This window comes from Peromyscus eremicus, chromosome 18 (genome assembly GCF_949786415.1).
Source record: "Peromyscus eremicus chromosome 18, PerEre_H2_v1, whole genome shotgun sequence".
Classification (NCBI taxonomy): domain Eukaryota; kingdom Metazoa; phylum Chordata; class Mammalia; order Rodentia; family Cricetidae; genus Peromyscus; species Peromyscus eremicus.
Genome location: NC_081434.1, coordinates 26,665,673 through 26,686,278, shown reverse-complemented (window position 1 = coordinate 26,686,278; position 20,606 = coordinate 26,665,673).

Here is a 20,606-nt window from a genome sequence, read left to right as displayed (position 1 = left end):
GAAGAGGGCTGGGGAAATTTGTAAAGCCATATTGTTCCTTCAAGTTTTCCTTCAAATTCTTCTATCTGTAAGGTCCTTTAAAAGACTTTGTTTGTCATTATACCACTTTAGTTCTTTCTGTGAATACTCCCTGTCTTCTTATTCTACATTGTTTTCTTAATATCTAAAGATTATATTATAACAGGTAAACAATGTAATGGAGATAATACATGTAAGTCATAAAATAGTAATGCAAAATGATTTCTATATAATAGGTAACAAACCATGTGTTTATTTTATTTACCTTGTTTATTACCTGTGCCTTTCCCCTAGAATGTGGGGTCCTTGAGTAGAAAGAATACTGACATTTATTTCTCATAAATCTCTGTTGTTCTATTCTCATCACCTGAACTAGAATCTGGTGCATGGCACGGCAGCTGATGCAGAGCCCTCGTAGGTGTAGAATAAATTCATGCGAGTTCTAGGGGTGTTGAAGCTAAACTTTCTGTTACTTTAATTGGAGAGAATTGTTAAAAGTAAAGTTCTCTGTCTGTAGAGTTTCGAGATCTCAGAATTGCTGTCACTCTTACTTTCTCTTGACTTCTTTACCAGATTGTTTGCAGATGTCCAATCATCCAGCCTCAGCCTCTTGAGTGCCAGACATGTATTACCTTTCTACTAGTCTGTCTTTCTCTCTCTCTCTGTCTCTATCTCTCCCTTTATGTCTCTCTGTCTCTGTCTCTCTCTTTGTCTCTCTCTCTCTCTCTCCCTGCTCCCTCACCACCCCGATTTGGAGGTACATAGGTTAGTTAGAAGCAGTCATATATAGGCACTAAGTCTAAAGTGAAACAGAGAATTAAAGTTTTCCCCACATTTCCATAGCACACTCAGAAAACAGAAAATACAGCTTTACTGTAACGTGAGACAAAGAAAAGATCTCTGCCTCCAAAGTGAAGTCCTGTTTATTTTGAATATACAACAAAGGAATGTTTTTAATACAATGAACATGGACTTCCAATTTGGTTGTTATAAGTAACCAAGAGGGAAGGAACAACACAGCGCTATTTTCCCTTCAAAGCAAAACAAAACAAACGAATGAAGAAAAAAAAAACTGTCAGAAATGAACTTGTCCTCACAGTCCTTCAGTAACATATGACTACTACAAATAGCAATGGAGAGTAAATGGTAGAGCAGGTCATAGATCTAATAGTAGGACAGTTTTCAGAGTTCAGGACTGTCCCATTTTTTCAACATGCTAGATACCACTCCTCATTTTTCTAAATTTAGAAAAGATCTTGATAATTGGGAAAAGTAAATTATTGATTATTATTTATGTACATATTTAAACCTTTGCAATTTACTTAATGTGTCATGAGATTTCCATTTTCAACACTAATGTCTAGATGACAGTAAAATTTAAAAAAGTAACATAGACAAAGTTAGGGTCAGAAGATCAGTTTGGATCATGGATGTAGGAATGGGGATACTTTACAAAATGCTCAAGTGGGAACACATGTTGAACACCATGATATGTATGAGGGTGCATTCTCAGGAGCTGTTGGCTATGGTTGGTCTACTGATGGGGGAACAGGGAGGCTGTCAATTCAAAACTTCTCTGTGTTTCCCAACCCTGTATTCCACTGAACGTTAGCCAGCCACAATCCTGGACCTTCCTAATTGCTATCAAGAGAGTTTCTTTGAATTAAATTGTATCATATTGAAAATTCTAATCCCTATAATTTATTTAAAAAGATTTTTCACTGTAGTGGAGTGGCACACTTGATGACATAGAGGTACACTGAATTTGTTTTGAGGTTGCCTATCTTTTAATCATAGAAATTGTGACTGGGGTCAGTTTCTGTCCTCCATTCCTGAAAACAAGTCATTCTCAGGGCTTCCCAAGGAACACATTGCTTGTTCTTCTATGTTCCTTCTTTGTTCTCGTGGAAAATTATGTAATAAATCACGTTCTGCTTTCATCATGCCTTCTTAAGACTACAAAATATTAGTAATATATTTCTGTGGTGTTCACACAAAAGACTAAGTGGAAACTGAGAGAGATTTATCCATTAAACAAAGGAATCAACTTGAAACTCTTCCTTGTGGCAAATGGAAGTTACACATGATACATTCACAGTTTCAAAGTTCAGAAGATAATTTGAACATTAATATCATTGGTTATCAGCTTTAATTCCCAGGGATATTGGAAAATGTGACCATTTTCTATTCATATACTATTCAATAATATTCATTGAAGTCTCTTGGCTTACAGGGATAGGGGTGTGTGTGTGTGTGTGTGTGTGTGTGTGTGTGTGTGTGTGTGTGTGTGTGGTGTGTGTGTTTGCGTAAGAATATATGTTTATAAATGCATTTGTATGGATTAACTTTATTCCGTTGGCTTTGCATGGAATTTATAAATATCTGAAAATTAGATTCCCTCAAGCTTTTATTCATTTTTATACTCAATTCTGACTGTTTATTTTCATTTTTTCTGAAGTATTTTGATTTTATCTTTTTTTCTGGTGTATTTCCTCCTGTGTCACTGTCTTTTGCTGGTGTTGGAAACTTGCCTTTCAGTCTCTGCTATCAGACAGTCCTCTTTGCTTCTTCCTTAGATTTTGCCTTCATCTTGAGACTGCTAATTCACAACTATGTCTCTACAGGGATGACTGCTTTCTATGCTCTCCATCAGCTCAGTAACTTTCTAAAAGGAGCAGAACCAGGGCCATGATTCAAGGCACGGTCATACCCTTTCCACTATATAGGAAATTTAAATTTTTCCAGATGCATGAACCACCAGAAATATTATTAATTCACACATTAGTTTTGGTAATGAAAACCTACTCTTCTCATTTATGTAAGAAGACTTGTAAGACTTTGAAAATAAATCATACAAAGTTGATATTAGAAAGGAACTTTAATAATAAGCTGCAAGGAAAGGTCAAAGGGTAGGTATATAGAATGACAAAAGTACACTGTAGAAGTCATCTGAGAAGGAATTTTCTACATAGATATCTTGCAGGCAGATCACTGTTGTACGTCATAGGGTTTTTAGCTGGATAATACTGATCATTTTTCTTTCTCCCCAGGTAGTGTGAATAATAACTTCTAGCACCATGAATGCTGGTCCATAGAAATGGAAGTTCTGGTTGGGCACCAAATTGACTCTTCTGTGTTCAATAATGTAAGTGAGTGTTGTTTTCAGCACAGATACCTTGTATAAACAGATGCATAATGTTTAATATATTTAGCTGTGCTTGGGATGGCATGGTATTGCCCCAACGTTTTCTACAATCATCATCTTAAAAAGCTTCCATGTATAAACACTGTTCAAACAATATAGAAAAGAGAGCTGCTTATCTTACCAGGAAAGAGAGAAGCATTGGACACACCAGGGATAGGAAACCAGAGGATGAGGGTGAGTCTGAAAATTGCCAGATGTGGGGTGTTATGCAAAACTTTAATCAGGAAAACATCCATTATTTAAAAATTGAAAAACTTGTATTTCTAATTCTGTGTACATCCATGTATTTAGCCACTATGTCATACTATAAATAATGAGCCAAATTAAAAAAAAAACACTTTGTTTCACTCTTTGGCTATGATTTGTTTTGCAAACAAAAATTTTTGAACATGGTATTTACATAAGAAAAACATTTTTTTCTTAATAAGCAGAAAACATTGGATGGTTAAATTCAGTTGGCAGACAAAGCGCATAAACTATTTTCTGATAGTTTCCTGAATAGCTAGAATTGACACAGTATTTATTAAAAGAATGATATAAGAGGAAGAATCACAGAGAGAAGAAGGAGCAGACAGAATAAAGCTTGGAAGAGACTGGCATCAGGAGCAAATATTTACATGAAACCTTCAGTGGTGGAAATGTGATTGAGTGAAGATTACAGAGGAGGAATGGATGCCAAGTTGGAATACTGTTATGGAGAACAAAAGTCAAGAAGGAGGAACCGGAAGGATATATCAATAGTAACCAGATGGCTGATTGCAAAGTTACACTGGATGTGCTTAGCTGGCTGGATTCTTGGTTACTTTAAGTTACTTTAAAAATAAAGTGGTTAAAAATGGAAGCGATGAATTAAGACCGTTATGTAGTTATAAGCTACCACCTGGATGTTGATGAGGAGCCAATGATTCCCAACATGTTTACAAGTAGTGTAGAGGCACAAGAATAGAAAAAAATGCAATTACAGTTTGTACTTAAAACTGTCATTCAAGAAAATGTTCTAAAACAAACAAAAAGGAAACTGTGGATTCTTGAGTGGGTCTTGTTGTGGGGGGCATTTAGGAGAAGGTTACAAGGGAAAATGCAGATGGATATTACCGAGTTTCATTGGTTGTGTATGTACATACGAAACTTTCAAAAAAAATTGTGCAATTCTTAGGAAGATCAAATGTATATATCAAAATTTTTGGTGTGACTGACTCAGAATGGCTAATTCTGAAACTCAGCTTAAGGTATTAGACTTTAAAAGAAAGAAAATTCCTCCAAACTATTCATAACAGAAAAAAATACTTCAAGAGTCTATAAGGCCTTATATATAGAGTAAGAAAAATATTGAATTTCCTTCTGAATGAAATAATTTAGATTTGATCTCAAGAAATGAATAGAAGTTTTCCATGACTCTCATTTGTTTTCGGCCACAAAATGTTATTGAAGCATGCATAAGAGGGCTTGGATCTTATAGCTGAGAAATAGTGCATTACAGAAAACTGTTTTTACCTTCTCAAAAGAAAATATTTTTTTTTTTTTTTTTACTTTGGAGAAAGGATTGTTTGAGAAAACATGCTACACTATCCTTATGGAATGACAAGTGAAAGGTGTTTAGATTCCCACATTTGGAATTTTAAAAATCCATTTCAGCTTTGCTCTATTCTGCAGAAAAAATAAACATATGTTTAAAAAGCAGCAGGCTTATGGGTAAATATACAATTGTTGTTGGAAATATTTTCTACCATCTCTGGAATATCATCTCAGCTTCTCATTTGGAAATCAGAAATAACTATCCTGAGTTCATAGGAACTCACAGAGTCTGAACCAACAACTAGGGAGTCTGTGTGGGACTGAATAGGCCTTCTGCATCTATTTGACAGTTGCGTAGCTTGGTCTATTTGTGAGACTCCTAACAATTCGAGCAGGGCCTGTCCCTAATGCTTTGACTGGCTCTTGGGAACCTATTCCTCATACTGATTGCCTTGCCCAGCCTTAATACAAAGTGAGGTGATTACTCTTACAGCAACTTGATATGCTATGCTTTGTTGTTACTCATGGGAGGCTTGTCCTTTTATGAACAGAAACAGAGCAGGGGTGAATTGGAGGAGGCAGAGGGGAGGTAGGGGAAGTGGATAGGAGAAGATGAGTGGGGGAGGGGATTGTAGTCAGGATTTTAGAGTTTGAGTATCTTAGTGCACTAAGGTCTTAGGAAACAAACAAAGTGGAGTTGTTGGTTGTGAATTTAATTTAAATCATTAAATGTCAACTAGAGTGTTGACAGAAAATCAGACTAAAAAATGATAGCTTATACATAGAAAACTTTAAAATGTACTCTATCTTACTATCACATGAGCTTGGAGTTTGGGAAGTGCTCAGTGGTGGAATATTCTCCTAATATATGTAAGGTCCTGGATTCAATCTTCAACGTTATGTAAAAAACAAATGGGAAGAAAAACAGAGGACTTGAAGTGCTTGAAATTTCCCCCACACTGTTTCCCTCTCTAGCTTCACTAATAAAAGTAGAGTCTGGATTGCCCTGGTATGTAGTCCAACAACACATTTCGACTTTCTAATTTGTAACAAAGTATGGGTCTTGAACATTCTCGAATAAATGTGTATGGGTGAAAGTAACTAATCTTGTTTATGAGGGTTTGTTACTAGTTGTTATTGTCAATGATCAGGAAAAAGCTGAACAAAAAAAAAGGTTAGATTCAAGGATCTTATTCTAAAAAGAAAAAGAGGGGATATAGAAATGGGATAAAAGGTAGATTATTGAATCTACTTTTAAACCAAAAAAGTAGCTACTAGTCTTAAATATTTTACGTTGGTATGTATTTTTGTACATTGATACAAATTTGAGGTTATTTTTGTTATACTGGATATTTGTTTCTACTCTTGTTTAAGTTATTTTTTTGTATATTGATACAAATTTAAGGTTATTTTTGTTAGAACACACTGTACCTATATTTCTACTCTTGTTTAAGATATTGTATCTGTACAGCTTATTTAACAGTGTAATATAAATTTCTAGACCTTGAAAGTTATTACAGACTATTTAGAATAACAAAGAAATACAGGTTAGTAGTTAATCACTTGTTACAATCAAACTGGTGGTCATGTTAGATATGTTTTCAAGGGCAAACGGAGATGTATTTTAGATAGACAGGTGGTCTTCAAATACTTCAGAGTTCTATAGAATATGGCATTTAATATGTTTTAATAACATAAGATTGATGGGTGATGTCGCTCTGTATGCTGTCAATGTATTGCTCTGATCGGTTGATAAATAAAATGCTGATTGGCCAGTAGGCAGTCAAGAAGTATAGGCATGATGAACAGACAAGGAGAAATCTGGGAAGAGGAAGGCTGAGTCAGAAGTTGCCAGCCAGACACAGAGGAAGCAAGATGACAAGGCAGAACTGAGAAAAGGTACCAAGCCACGTGGCTACACATAGATAAGAATTATGGGTTATTTTAAGTGTAAAAGCTAGTCAGTAAAAAGCCTGAGCTATTAGGCCATACCGTTTATAATTAATATAAGCCTCTTTGTGTTTACTTGGGTCTGAGCAGGTGGGACACAGGTAAACTTCAGCTACAAATGGTGCCCAACAGCTCTAGTTTCTACCTGAAACCTGAGAATACTTAATCAGCGATTCTAAACAGAGTCAAAAAACAGGTTACTGTTCATGCATAATGTGAGCCAGATGATGCTGCAGCATTCGGGCTTGAGGACAGCATGGCAGATTCCCACCAAGGTATACAGAGGTCTCCAAGCCACACAGTATGCTGTGTGCTGTATTTTGCTTTTGACAATACAGAGAGAGAGAGAGAGAGAGAGAGAGAGAGAGAGAGAGAGAGAGAGAGAGGTTTCTGGGCTACACACTGCTTTAATGGAGGCATAGACCCACTTCTTCTAAGAGTTGATGGTACACATGGCCCAGAGCTAGAGGTGAATTACCTCCAGCATGTTGAAAAGCTGAAATGAGTGGCGTCAGCAGCCAAGGCTGCTGTTTTTCATCTTGGCCATGCAGTTTATCAGTTTAAAGTCTCTTCTGGCTAGAAAAGGGTTATAAATTCAAAACAAGACATATTCAGATGAGATAAACCCTAAACAGTTTACAATTTATGTAAAAATCTATGTAGGCTTGGAAGAGAGAGGAAAAGGAACACAGACTGTTATATAAAGAAATAGAAAGTTTTAAAAAATAAAGTCTTTAAAGAGAAAGTAAAATTAATATTAAAAAATAAGCCATGTAAAGATGGATATCACACAGAGAGTCTGGATTATGTTGTCTTTGGGATTTTTAACTGGAGAGAGATATTTGATTGTAAAACTGCTGAGTTAAATCAATATGTATATTTTAAAGGTATCTGGACTTCAACGTTTATGTCTAAGGATATGTTGCTTTGGAAAAGAGATTCAGCTTTTGTTTCCACAGGAAATGAAAATCTATGAACTGCTTCCAGGATAATATGGTTTGAATAGCCAAGACTCCCTGAAAGGTCTTCAAAGATACCATGGCCCAGATTATCTAACATACAAAATCAACTTCAAGGCAACTGGCTCAGAGAATACAGCCTCACAGACTACTCCAGTCAGGACTTGATGATAATTCTTAATTTTCTCAAGATCCCCATAAGAATACAGTGCTCCCTATCAGCAGGAAGTAGCCTGGAAAACTATGCCTACATTCCCAAAAAATGTATTATGGATGTTTATGTTTGTTTAGATTGTTGGTTATAAAATTGTTATTGGTCATAGTCAATCTATTTCTAAAAGAAGAAAGGGGGATATGATATAGAAATATAGGATGAAAAGATAAATTAATGAACGTACTTTTAAAGAGCAACAACTTGTTTAAAAAGGTTTTACATTGTATGGATTTTAGTTTATTGATAGAAATTTAGAGTTGATTTTGTTATACTGTATATATATTTCTACTCTCATTTAAGGCATTATGTATATGTAACTCATTTAAAGTATAATGGATAATTCAGAAATACAGATTAATAATTAATCTTCTATGATAGTCAAACTTATAGTCATGTTAACTTTTCTATGTATACATAGATATAACTCAGTTAGGTAGTTAATCTTCAAACACTTCAAAAACCTACAGAATATGGCATTTAAAATGTTTTGAAAACTTAGACTTTCTGGACAGTCAGACATGTCTGCTCCTGGCAGCACTGATTTACTTCAACAAGAAAGATGGACATTGAAGATGCTCTATATGGATTTTATCTTCTTCTTGGCAAGCAGCCATTTGGGCAAGAAACTATTCTTGCCTGGACTGATAGTCAAAACGTTGTATTGACTGGACATGCAGGACACAAGGGAAAATGGCCACTAAATTTGCCAAAGCAAGGCAAGATAGTCCTTCAGGTTCCTGCTTCACAGAGAAGACTGTCAGATATTCTACAGGGCACATGGAGAAATGACTAAAAAACTCTAGGCCTGTGGGCTGAAGACAGATGCCCCAACATTGCAGAGGAACTTTGGATGACTATCCAGGCAGGCAGCTATCTCTGTCATTCTAGATCTTTTGAAGTTGCTTACAGTGATCTTCCTATTTATTAGTTAATATTAAAGGTAATATTATATCCTTCTGGGATCTTTGATGTAGTTGAAGACTAGATCATTATTATTATAGTTTTCCTTTGTCATGATAAAAGATAAATTAGATACGAAACTTTAGACTCACAAATATAGGACAGATGATAAAATATTTTCTTTAATTTTGCCAAATACAATTTGACTAGATATTGTAACTGTAATTCTTGCTAGATAACTGTTGTGTTATATGTAAATTTACTATGTTAAAGTTAAAACGTTCCTTTAGATAGAAAGAAAAGGGGAAATGATGGGGATGTCATTCTGTATGCTGTGAATATGTGTTGCTCTGATTGGTTGATAAATAAAGAAGTTTGGCCAAAGGTGAGGCAGAATAAGGTTAGGTGGGACATTCTAAAGGGAGAGAGAGGGAGAAAGAAAGAGAGCAGAGGAGACATTGCTACCTGCTGCCAAGAGAAACAAGATGTAAAGGTAAATGTAAGCTATGAGCCAAGTGGCAAAGTATAGATTTATAGAAATTAATAAATTAGCTAGCGAGCAAGAAGCCTGAGCCAGTAGGCCATACAGTTCATAATTAATATAAGCCTCTGTATGTTTACTTGGTTCTGAGCAGCTGTGGAGAGGGCAGGACACAGGAAAACTTCAGCTACATGAGGTATTTTATGAAACAGATCTGCTCCTGGCATCATAGATCTACTTCACAGAAAGAAGATGATGGACATTGAAGAAACTCCATACAAAGTTTACTTTCTTTGTGGCAAAAGTTAAGCACTGGGCAGGAAATAGCCTTAGCCTTGACCCACGGACATTATGGTGTTCAAACTGGACAAGCGGGACACAAAATAAAGTGACTGCTGAAATTTGTCAAGACATGGTGGGACAGTCCTTCAAAATTCCTCCTTCACAGAAAAGTCTGTCAGATATTGTAGACCTTCAGGTCAAAGATGGATATCCCAACATTGTAGAGGAACCTTGGTGGACCGTCCAGGCAGCTAACTATTTCTGTCATCTCTTAACTTTGGATGCTGTTTAGTCTGCACTTACTCAGGCAGTGTTATATCCTTCTCAGGACTCTGATAGAGTTGAAGACTAGATAGTTATAGTTTTCCTTGTTACCAGACTCAGAAAAGAAACTCACAAAAGAGGTGTAAAGTATATAAGGTTGAGAGACATAAATAAAGATATCTTGAGTTGGCAACACAAGTTAGGATGGAAGTGAATTTGGTACAACACTTTGAACTCACCAAAACTGGATAGATAATGGAGTATTTTCTCTGAATTTGTCAAATGCAAATGAACTGGACATTTTTAATGTAATTCTTGCCTGTATATACATAATTATTGTATGCACTGTATGTGGTTTTATGGTGTTAGTTAAAAATCTTCCTTTCTTTTCTTTTCTTTCTTTCTTTTCTTTTCTTTTTTTTTTTTTAGACAAAAAGGGGGAATGTTGTGTGATATTTTGATCATGTTCTGACAAATAAAGCTTGTTTGGAGGCAGAGGCCAGAGTTAGCCACTAGCTGACCAAAATTAACCACAGAGAGTTTGGAAGATTGAGGACAGATAGGAGAGGAAGTAGTAAGATGGGGTGGAAAGAGATCGGGCTCTCTGTTTGGAGGAAGGAAGGGAGCAGGTAGGAAGTACTGGTGGCTTCTCTATTTCTCTGATCTTTCAGGCTCTTACCCCAATATCTGACTCATGAATTTTTATTGATAAAGAATAATTAGAGTAACCCTTCAGTAAGTTGTCTTGAGTAGCTGAAAGCAATAACTATATAGTGATGACTACTGGAGATCTGAATTGTTCATTCTGGGAAGTTTTGCTGCTAAACAAAAGTGTATATGCATTGGTTCTGTTAGTCCCTTTTTCAGCCGCAGAAGTGAACACAGGCAAAAGTCAGAAAAGCAGAGGACTGCACTGTTCCCTGGGGTTTCCCTAACCACAGAGCTGACAGAATAAAACTGTGTATTTGAGCTTGAGATGTGGATTACTCTTCACTGGAGGTTAGTGCTTAAAACGTGGAATTGAAAAGGTCAGCACTTTCGTCCATTAAGCCATCAAGGTTTTTTTCTAGAATAAGAGTAGATGAAAGGTTTTAACTTGAATCACAAACGTAAAGTTCACCAGACCGATCGTATCTCAAATTGAAAGAACAAGACAAAAATACCTTTGTCATTCTGTGGATTGGAATCCAGTGGTCTAAATGTCAGTACAGAATGGCAGAGTATCAAATCTTGGATCCTATCACCAAAACCCAGAGATATAGCAATTTTCAGCTTTCTAAAATCCATATTATATTTTAAAATAGGATCACAGTGTAAACTCTATTTATCTAATACTAGCACGGGTTTAGATTTTTACAATAACATGCTTATTCCTAATTACATGCTAATAAATATGATACCCTATTCAGGATGCAACTATGCTATTGTTATTCTGTACTATGCCACACACCGAAGGCAAGCAATTACTGTGCCCACTTCCTAAGCAGGATTTAATTGCCTACTTGATATGATGAAAATGAAGACAGATTTGATTTTATTGTTCTTATAAAACGATATTGTATGGGACACTTAGAGTTTGCACTGATATTTATAGTTCTTTTATTGAATTGTAACATCCAAATGTTTTCTAAGACATTACCAAGCTATTGTGTTCATAATTTTCTTCCCGAGTGACAAACACTGGCTCCTCTTTATTGTGTTTTTTCCTTTTTTAATACTGCTTTATTAAATTTAGTGTATTTATATAACAAGGCAAAGAAAAATAAAACTAAGAGGTTTTTCCTAAGATGACATCTCCTGTATACTGGGAGATTATATTTTTCTCATGAAAAATAGGCTTTCATAACTTTCTGTCTTGAGCAAATAGAGAATTCTTCAGAATAACAGCAAATAAACTAACAAGATGGAACAAAAACTACAACAAATCCATTAAATCTATAATTACTCTTACCTAATAAAATGATTCAGAATCCAAAGCAGATGAACCCTCTGCCATCCCATGCACCTTAGTTAATGCTTAAACACTCTGCATATCATTCATTTTGGATGTTGATTTCTTAATAAAATTAAAATATAAAAAGTTTTATTGATTGGATTCTGACCTATGCCTTTCAAACTGCTATCGGAAGATGCCATGAACTGAGTTATTAATCAGCGATAAAAATTGATATCTCATACTTCCAGAGTCTGGGAGTCCAAGATTAAAGTTCTGGCAGAATCTAATAAACATTGTTTTTTGTTTGGTTGATATTGGCTACATTTCTATTGTCAAGTGTTTGTTTTATTAGAAGATGATAGTTTTTCATCACCATATTACATGGTAAAAAGAACAGAGGAACTTCCTTGGTATTTATTAGGGGAGTATTAAGGGTCTATTAGTGAGAATGATCACTTAGATGTTATGACCACTTGCTGGAGTTAACTTCCCCGTATCCACGTGGTGTGGGTCTTCAGCTGCCTGTAACTGCCAACACCCGCTCTTAGCTCCTGAGACATAGAAGTAAAAATAAATCTTTTAAAAATGTATATGTAGTCAGTAGGGGCCCTGTGTAGGCACTAGTTTGGCGTCTGTGTGTTCAGTGAGTTATGGAATTGTTTTCTTCAGCAGTAAGGCCCTACCATCAGTTTTTGGAGAGCAACCAATAGCTTTGGCAATAACCTGTGTTTATGGGTTTCTATTGTGCCCATTTGGCCAACAAATCTTTTAGATGTAACCCATTCCTGGCACTAGAGGTTTTGTTTAATGGCAAGCATTGTTTAGTTCATTTTTTCTCATTATTTGATGATTCCATTTAGATTTATTTCATATATGTATATTTTAAGAAGCTTTTACTACATTAGGTTTCCATAGACCTTTTCCTCTGTTTACTTCTTCCCTTACTCCCCTCTTCATTGCCACCCTCCATTTGATGCTTCCATTCTAGCCCCACCCCAGGTCCATCCATAACTATGTTCTATTTCCCCTTCTCAGGGAGATTATCTACCCTACCCCAGTCTCTTACTCTACGTCTAACGTCTATTGTTCATGGTACTGGAATGTATTCTGAATGCTACAAGAAGAGCAAGGCAAGGTCCAACCCAGGTGCAAATCCTTCAATTGAGAATGCAAACCTGCTTGCAAGATATGCTGGCACAATAGTTGTGGGAGTGATCCAACCACTGCGTAATTGGAATTAAGGCCCATTCCATGAGATGGAACCCATCCATCTCTGACACTACCCAAGTGTCCAAGAACCTGAGACTAGATAGGCCATAGACATGCAGGAAAAACAAATACTACTGTTCTGCTAATGTAATATAGCAATGTGGTCATAGGCAGACTCCTAATGACATTTTGCTCTACTTATAGATCAGAGTCCTTCTCAGCCATCATTAACTAATCTTCCTCCTGCAAGAGATTGGAGGAAACACAGAATCCTACAACTGGGCAATGTGTAAAGGGTGAGAGACCTTGGAATACTCAGCTCTTAATGGAATGATTCTATCAAATCCCTTCCCTCAGGGCTCAGAGACCTTTGCAGAAGCAGAGGCAGAAAACTGCAAGAGCCAGTGGGGATGGACAACACCAAGGAAACAAGGCCTTCCAGACAAAACAGGACTGAAGTACATATGAACTCACAGAGACTGTGGCAGCATGTACAGGGCCTGCACAGGTCTAAGCCAGATGGGGTATCAGTGCTGAGAGGGGAAGTAGGTGCAAGCCCCCATCCCTAACATGGAAGCTGTCTCCAACTAATAATTGCTCACAATGGAAAAACTAGTTGTCTCTAAGAGAAGCTCATCCAGTATGTAAACTACACACAAGGGCCAGCTCCATACCCTGCAGTACATGCCAACATAAAACAAACACAGTGCTAATTTCGGAGGGTTTTTTTCTCATGTACTTTGTAAGGGCATTTGTTTGTACTTTACAGACCTTCTGCTTACATAATGTGGTTTCTGATTTTGTTTCTATGAGTTTTCTAGAGGTGTGAATGTGTGTGTTTAAGCTTCTGTATGTATCTCCCCCTCCTTTGGCTCTTTTTGTTTGTTTTTTATTGTATATTATTTTATTTTTCTTTTCTACATGCCTGTTTGTTTCCTCATGATCGGGAGAAACGAAATCTCTGGATTTTGGTGGGTGAAAAAGTGGGGGAGAATCTGGGAGGGGTTGGGGATAGGAAAACTGTAATCACATTATATTGTATGAAAAGAAATCTATTTTCAGTTAAAGAAAAAAAAAAGATCTACCTTTGATTGTTTTGGGAGTGCAGATCTGTTTGCTTCCTAAGATCCAACCTGAGAGGAGATCAGAGTTCGAATAACAGCACTCTCGCCCAAAGATGGTAGAGACTTGACCCCAAAATATAAGCAGCAATAGAATAAAAAAAAAGTGACTGATATGTTTACAGAACAATGTAAATTTGGACATGGACAGAGCCACAAATGGAAAATATCCCATGAATATGGAGGCCAAGACAGAAGTTATTTTCTTATAATCAAAGGAAAGTCTAAGGCTAACAGAAGAGAGAAGACAAGAAAGATGAGTTCTGCCCTCAATGCTTTGGGTATTCACATGCTCCAGCCTGTACCTTCATTAAATGTTACCCTTCATAACTACGGGAGAAAATAAATGATACTCATTTTTTATTCTTCTCTCATACAACATATCCTGACCACAGTTTCCCTTCCCTCCACTCCTCCCAGTGTCCCTCTTACCCCTGCTCTCCCCTAGACCCGTTCCTCCTCCATTGCCCTTCAGAAAGGAGACTCAGCCATTAACCGTTATGCTAACAATCAAAATTACACTTTTCATTTTTGTTATCTTAATGTTGGAGCATATGGTATAAGCACTTTTTCTTTCTAAAAACATTTAAATGATTATATTTATTTTATCATTTACAGTGTAATTTTTTAACTTCAAAATAACTCACTCACTTTGTATTTATCTAGTAATTCATTCCAATGTAGAAAATTATATGAAGAAATGATCATGAAAAATTTACACCATTAGAACCCATTTTCATAGAACAGAACCTCTACATACTTAAAATTACAATAAGCTAAACAAACTAGAAGAAGAATATGCTTAGGACATTAAAAAACACATTATGCAGAATTATCAGAGAAAATCAACAAAATTATATTGGTTTGTGCTCACTTTATTCCAGGTCACATTAAATTTTGGCAAGAAAAAAAAATCAGCAATACAATTTACAAATATTTCTGTTGTTTAAAAAAATATTATCACTTTATCACACAGATAATTTGATTTCACTGTGAAAGTCAAAGGATGCTTCAGATTTTCTTTCAGTCATCTATTTAGGTGAGTAAGGATAGCACTGTGACACAGCTTATGTTACATAATATAGTCTTTTTTAATACAGTCTTAATAAAATGAAAACTAAGTGAATAACAAAGCAACCACAGGGAAATAAAGTACCTTTGATCACTGAGAAATATCCATGCTTTGGATGCATGCTTCATTCCTTCCTTCATTCATGAATGAGCATGTAGGTCATAAGTATACTTTTGCCTTATACATGGAACTTCATCATGCATGGGAGTACATCATTCCCTCAGAAGTATAGATTTCAATAATTTAGATGAAGCTCAAAAGGTAGGATAGCAAAATGGTATGTCATTTTATTTTTATTTCTTTTAAACTTCTGTAATGTCTTCTACAATGTGTAAATCAATTTATATTTTCATAAACAAGATAAAAGAGGGCAACTTTCCTTCACATTCTTGCTAGTATTGGAATTTTTATTTGTTGTTGATGATTTTCTTTCTTTGACAAATTCATGCATATCTATAGTGTACATAATTTGATCCTTTCATAATGGCCATGTCAGTAGATGTGAGATGATATTTCACAATTTTAATGTACATTTCTATAGTGATTGGCAAGTTTTTATACATTTTATCTATTGGCCATTTATATTTCTGCTTTAAAAATATTTATTCAGGGATCTTGCTGGCTATAAAATTAGTTAATTGTTGTCTTTACTATTGAGTTTTATGTGGTACTCAAACATTCTGCATATTTTCTCTACTTTTTGAATGTGTAATTTTCAATTTTAATTTCCAGTTCCATAAGTTAAAATTTATATTCTGTTTTGTGAATTGTGCATTTCTTTTTTAGCTTCTTGTGTTTCCATTTATTTATTTTGCTCCTATTTTTCCTGTGATTATGAAATTTAGAATAATTTAGTTGAGTTAGAGTGATTACAATTAACTTTTGAACACACATGCTTTGTTAGGAAATACAGTGTTTCTTTTTCATGAACTCATTAAATATTTTAGCTCTTTTTTCTAAGTAATCCATTTTATTTTTAGTATTGTAATATTTATTTGTAAATTAAATTTTACTTCTTGAATGAAATGTCTTTCTTTTTTTATTCTTCTCTCATATAATAAAAAATGAGTATTTTTGTCTTTCTGGAGTTCCAATATATTGAGATAAAGTACATGGAAATCTAGTCTTTGAAGAATTCGGGATGGAGGAATGTTCGGGCTATTTTAGTGAAAAACACACAAAGTGGGTGAGGACTTGAGAACTGATCAGAACTAATTTTGCCTCAAAAATGACCTCAAACAGCAGGCAGCATCTCAACTTGCTTCTTAAAAAAAAAATAGCTGACTAATAGCTGAATCTGTATTTCTCTTTTGTAGCTTTAATATTAAAAGCTGCCCACATTTTCATAAATATTCATTGAGGCTCATTTATGTTGATAATACATAACAACCCCTTCAGGTACGATGCTCCCAAGTTTGAAGCTATTATTCAAACGTGGATATCTGGAGCCAGAATCAACACATTTTTCTCTGAGGCTACAAAAGATAACATAATCTGGTATTTCCAAAAATACTATAGCTAGAAGTAACACTCATTTAAAAGACTAATTTTAATATAAATATGAGCCGTAATTCATAGCTGTGTAATTAATTGTTGCATGTGAACAGTAACTAACACAGTTTTTCATTTTCTTAAATATGTTAGACAACTATCAAGTTATATAACTGTTATTATTATTTATTTTGTTTTATTCAAATAAGTAACTTCAAGATAAATTTTAGGCTTATTTTTTTATGAGTTTTGTGATATTTTACTTATGGTCAAGATCATTGTGTAAGATGCCTAGAGAGGCCTTTGTCTTCCAAGCACTAAAATCTTTGGTAACTTTTTAAAGTTTCTTTTCTTAAAATTTATAGCTGAATATGGAGGCATACACCTGTAACCTCAGCACTCAGGAGACTGTAGCATGATCAAAGAGTTCAAGGCAGGCCTTGGCTATATAGAGAATTCAAATCTGGGTTTCTTTTCAGGACGCCAAACCTGATGGATTCAAGTAAAGAGCAATTCATAAAATTTCCATTGTTAATTTAATAATATTGTTGTTTCTGTTTTTGAAACAGGGTCTTATTATGTAGCCATGGCTGGCCTGGAGCATGAAATGTATACTAGGCTGGTCTTGAATTCATGAAGAGTGGCTTATTGCCTTGTAAGTGCTAAGCTTATAGGTGTGCAGAACCATATTGAAATTAATTGGGCACTTCTGATGGCAAATATATTCATCATTAGAGCTATGTAGGACTTCTTTTTTAAATTTTTTTAATTCTTTTTTTTTTTAAGATTTATTTATTATGTATACAGTATTCCACTTGCATGTATGCCTCCAGGCCAGAAGAGGGCAACAGATCTCATTACAGATGGTTGTGAGCCACCATATGGTTGCTGGGAATTGAACTCAGGACCTCTGGAAGAGCAACCAGTGCTCTTAACCACTGAGCCATCTCTCCAGCCCTATGTAGGACTTCTTAAGCAATATAGAAAACATATTTTTCTGGCACTGTAAAGAATATATAAATATTTTGGAAAATCATGGGAAAGAGTTGATACTAGTCTCTTAAAACTGAGTTGGCTGTTTGAAACCTGGGGCTTATACAGGGTTGTTTGGCTTGGCCTGGGAGGAGGGGACTGGACCTGCCTGGACTGAGTATACCAGGTTGATCTCAGTCCTGGGGGAGGCTTTGCCCTGGAGGAGGTGGGAATGGGGGGTGGGGGGAAGGGGAGGGGGGCAGGAGGGGTGTGAACAAGGGAATCCATGGCTGATAGGTAGAACTGAATTGTATTGTAAAATAAAATAAAATTAAATTAAAAAAACTGGTGTAAATAAGTTTTTTTTGTATAATTTCTCTCTCTGGAAAATTCTTACATAAAATATTTTATTGATACCTTATGAATACTGGTCTGTAACCAACCTATTACCTTTCATGAGACTCCCTAATCTTCTGTAACTGCCTTAGGCCTCCAGTCATTCACATTTTAATGTTGTATTAGCAGTTATGAATTGCATTAGGTGTACCTATATTTTAATAACTTAATAAATTCATTTATCGACCGTCCAAAATCTTTCTAAACCAGAGGCAAAAGCAAGGCCTGAGAAGATGAGAATTTTACAAAGATGAATGAAATATCATCCAAGTGGATAAGATACCTTTATATAGAATAATTAAAATACTGCAAGATAAGGATAGGCATAGGAAATAGAGGTTAGTGAGGCAATACCTGGCAGCATCAATAAAGAAGTGTTTTACTTTAGATCTTTTGGATGGTAAATGTTTGCTTATAATAATGTGTAATTAAGATTGTACCACTTACTCCAAAATAGCTATTGAGTCTATTTAAATTTAGAGTCTGAATTAATGCCTAAATCTTCTTACTTTATAGCCCTGCTTACTCTTGGGAGGATGTTTTTAGTCCTCAGGTTTCTTGGGTCCTTTGTATAGTAGCAAAGAGACAGAAAGAAAAAAAAAAAAGAGAAGCTGCCATTTTCTGAGTAGTTGAGAAGAGCAGGCAGGCTTTCAAAGCTGCATGCCTGCATCTTGGTAAGTTATTATGTTAGGGGCTAGGAAGGAAAAATACAGTAGCTCATGAAGGCCTAGTTATTCTGTCTATCTCTTTTGAGTGGCTTCACATGAACCTGCTTTCCTAGGGGTGGTCCCTTGGCTAGGTGATTGGCCCAGCTCAACTGGAATATTAGGTCTCCATTCAGGCAAGAGAGTTTATTCTCTTGACCAGAAGGAGTCTTCTATTAATGAGGCTTTAATGCTACTATGACACAAAAACACACATAATAGCTTAGCCGGATCCTGCTTGAATAAATTAATACAAAAAACAATGATGTGTAACTTAGGACCCTGCTTGTTTTCTATCTTAATTTATTCAGGCAGCTGCAAACTGATAATATGGAAACCATGGCAATATATATTTTTAAGGAACTGTGGGTTTCCTCTCTCTCTCTCTCTCTCTCTCTCTCTCTCTCTCTCTCTCTCTCTCTCTCTCTCTCCCTCCCTCCCTCTCTCTCTCTCTCTCTCTCTCTCTCTCTCTCTCTCTCTCTCTCTCTCTCTCTCCCTTTTATCTCTCTCTCTTTTTATTCAGATTCTGATCAAGACAACCTTAGCATTCCCTAGATTCCTGGCTTTCTGCCTCTAGGCCATGATCTTTCTTCTCTCAGAACATTTATTTTAGAACACCTGCAGTATTAAATTCTTCCTGTGCCCTTTGGTGAGGCAAAGCATTTTTTTAAAAGCTTCTTCCCACTCTTTCCATTCTCACTGTCCAAGAATTTCTTTCTGAACCTAAGTAGGTCTCTTACCATGACCCGAAAACCTTTCCTTTGAAGGACAATCACGAATTTATCCAAAAGACATTACCCTTGGCCACACCCCAGTACTGTATGACTTCATTTTTATTATATTTGTAAAGATACAATTATCCTGAAAGATTGCAATTTCAGGTACTAGAGTTTAAAGTTTCTTTATATCATTTAATGATGGCTTTTAATAGAAAATTGACCCTTACTTAACCATTGCTGCAGAACCAGACTGAACTGGACTATTCTATTTCTTTCAAGCACAAGGTTTGAGGGTCTGGGGGCAGTCCGTTGCCAAGACTATGCTCAAGTGCATCTACTTTCCTTTCGTCACAGTTTTCTGGTGTCATCTTTATCCTCAACCCCAGCAGATCTCTGTACTAAATTAGTCTTATACAGTCTTCCTCCACTGACGCAAATAGGGAGGGATTCTGATAAATGGCCTGTGATCTAGTTGTGACCCATTCTTCCCTGTCCCTACTTTTACTAACTGCATACCAGGTTATATCTCAGTTGATGCAGAGAACAGTAAGTTGGTCATGCTTACATTAATCCTTAGTTTGGTACCAAAAAAAAAAAAAAAAACCTAACTCAGCCAATTGTGAGTTGTAGTGTGTGCTGTGTTAATTCAACATTTTTTCTTTTTTACTGAAATTATAGATAAAGGTTCTTCCTTTCTTCCTCTTTCTTTTCAATTGGTTTCTTAGGTCTTCCATAGATTCTAAGTTGTTGGTAAGGTTTTTAATTGTCTATTGGCTGATCTTGATGGCTATTATATCCTTCATTAGAGCAAGCAGTTAAAATTCTTCCAAATGGCTCATTTGTGTTCTTCGTAAACAGTTCCATGCTGTACTCAGTCATCAATACTGTGGCTGTATTCTATGCTGGTATCTCACTTTATTTATATAGTCCCATGTCACTTATCAATAAGACTTTGTTCAATGAAATACAATAGTAAATAATTCTCTTACTACAGAAACATTGTATAAAATACTTTACAAGCTAAGGTCAGTCATTAGACATGGTCTTTGATGTAGTCAGGAAACAGAGTAAATACAAGATGAGTGAGTGACTGTATCATTTAGCATGCTGTTTCATTTTGCCACAAGTATTAGGAATGTGTTCTACAATAATGGAAAATGTGTAGCATAGTTAATGTTTAAAAGTTATAATATTTTGG